At 43.0% G+C, this 2,667-nt stretch overlaps 1 pseudogene; it reads left to right on the top strand.

Annotated features, from left to right (window-relative positions):
- Positions 1-1,073: 1,073 nt before the first annotated feature.
- On the top strand, positions 1,074-2,225 carry LOC102847689 (annotated as a pseudogene).
- Positions 2,226-2,667: the final 442 nt, after the last annotated feature.

The following is a 2,667-nucleotide window of genomic DNA, read 5'->3' as shown; positions in this document are numbered from 1 at the left end:
GAGAGATGCAAATTAAAACAACTATGAGATATCATCTCACCCCAGTCAGAACAGCAAGCAACAAATGCTGGTGAGATTGTGGAGAAACTGGAACCCTTATTCACTGTTGGTGGGAGTGTAAAATGGTGGAACCACTCTGGAAAGCGGTGTGGCGCTTTCTCAAAAAGTTGCAAATAGAGATACCATTTGACCCAGCAATTCCACTACTGGGAATATACCCCAAAGAGACCATAACTGACATCCAAGTAGATATATGTTGTTTGTTGTTGTTATGTACCATCAAGTCGTTTGCGACTCATAGCGACCCTATGTACAACAGCCCTAAACCGTGTACACCCATGTTTATTGCAGCTTTGTTCCCAATAGCAAGGAGTTGGAAACAACCTAATGCCCATCAACAAATGAATGGATAGAGAAGCTGTGGTATATTCACACAATGGAATACTATGCTACATTTAAAAACAAGGAACTCATGCAATATTATTTAAAATAGGTGACCCTGGAGGACATTATGCTGAGTGAAGTATCTCAGTCTCAAAAGGACAAATACTGCTTGGTGCCACTGTTGTAAAACAGGACTGACCTTGGGGTTGGGGAGAGACTGAGAAAGATGGTTTCAATAATGTATACTGCATTGAAACAGATGAGGGAAAAAACTGTTTAAAAGGGATATGTGATTAGGTATTTTTGTCATGACAGTAGTTTAGAGCGAAGGTTACATGATGGAGTGGACCTGGGGGAGGGTTTGTAAAACAATTAAAGATATTGTCTTAGGGAGGAGGGTTGGGAGGGGAGAAAAGTGCAACAATGAGTGAATAGAAATCCAAAGTCTCTGTAAAGTTTTACTGAAATTAATAATAAATTTAAATAAAAAGATAAAGGTAAAAATCAAACAAACAAAAAAACCCAGCATGTGAAGAGACTGCCCATCTTTCTTTCTCATATCACCTGGTAGATTTGAACCACACACCTTAGAGTTAGTTGGCAGCACAATTCCTTACGACTAAGCCACCAATGCTGAGAAAGTAGAAGAAAACCAAAACCCTAATCTGTTGTTGTGGAGTCAACTCGTCATGACCCATTGCATTACAAGGTACAGCTACTCTGTAAGGTTTTCTTGGATGTCACATAGGCTTTCTTGGAAACAGATTGTCAGACCTTTCTTCCATGACACCATCTTGATCGAGTTCCAACTACCAACTTTTCAGTTAACAGTCAAGCACAAACCATTGGGCATTACGCAAAGACCTTATAAACCAAGTCAAACAAACCCACTGTCACTGAGTCTATTCTGACTCACAGAGACACTATAGGATGGAAAAGAGTTGCCCCACAAGGTTTCTGGGCTGTAAATCTTCTTTACTGAAGCAGACTATCTCATTTATCACCTGTGACCAACCAAATGTCCAGAGCTCTTAAGAACCTTAAATGCTGTTGTTGTTTATTGTTGAGTCAGAACTGACCTATAGCTGACTGTCAGGTGGGGTTCCAGAGGCAGTAAATCACACAGGATGAAACTACCCATTTTTCTCCAGTAGATCAGCTGGTGCATTCGAACTGTGTGTCTTTGGACTGGCCGTACAACTCCTTACCACTAAGCCACCAGAGCTCTGCAGTAACCTTCAGTAGAAAAATGTAATAACCATGTTAAGATAATGTGTTTTTAAACCTCTTCTGGATGGAAACATAAAGAGGCATCTTACACTCTCCCATTTTTTTGCCTCCTTTACCTATTCCAAGTGCATCTCATCCTGGGCAGTGCTTTGCTTTTCCTTAAAATCTTGGAACCATGAAATAACATCACAAAGCTTCTTTGATGCCAGAGAACAGAAACTGTGCGCTACATATTATGCTTGGGCTGCATAAAAGATCAAGGCTAGAGGTGCACCCAGGCTTTGGCTCACTATATCCGCAAACGGTATGTGGTACCCACGGAGGCCAAACAAAGTGCTTTGGTACAAGCCTCCTTTGAATGGGTGTAACCCAGCCTTGGGTGGCCTGACACCTGACTACATGAACCCATGTGGCATGATCTTTAGCAAGTGCAGCTTCACACCCAAGCTCAAGTGGTGTGCTTGAGTAGCTGCCTACTGCTCCTTCGTCAGCTTCACCAACACCTGGAGCTCAGAGCATAACAAACAGATAATGAGTAGTTTCATGCTGTTCATCTCTGCTGTGGTCATGGCCTCTCTACAGCATCCTCAGCCCAGACACCTCCTTGGTGATTCCACTATAGAGGGGTCACATCCTAGAACCGCTCTATCCACCTTGCCCCAGGCCTGGCCCATGGCTGCTCAGTCTCCTGTCCTTGGCTGATGCCTCAGGTTTCCCTGGTGGGGCAATCTCAGGATTCTCAGCTGAGTGTAAGGAACCTGGCCATTTTCTCTTGGTCCCCTTTGCTGGGGATCAAGGGGAACAAACATCCTGGGCTTCCACCTGGACCCTTCTTCCTCATCCTCGTGGGAATGGTGTCCATATTTTTTATTATTTCCACTTTTCCTGGTGTGATCAGTTTATAAAAAGTAAAGAAAAAGACCATGGCTGTGTTTATCACCATAGTTCTTTCTCAGTAGTAGCTGATTGTTGTACTCATCTCAGGAACCTATACAGCTTTCCAGACTGAATCCCAGGTGGACTGAGTCTTAATTCAAAAGCTGTCTTCAGAAA

The sequence above is a fragment of the Elephantulus edwardii genome, unplaced genomic scaffold (genome assembly GCF_000299155.1).
Source record: "Elephantulus edwardii isolate Elephantulus edwardi_28Jun2011 unplaced genomic scaffold, EleEdw1.0 scaffold00247, whole genome shotgun sequence".
Lineage (NCBI taxonomy): Eukaryota > Metazoa > Chordata > Mammalia > Macroscelidea > Macroscelididae > Elephantulus > Elephantulus edwardii.
Note: the sequence above shows the minus strand (reverse complement) of the source record. Positions and strands in the feature narration are given on the sequence as shown.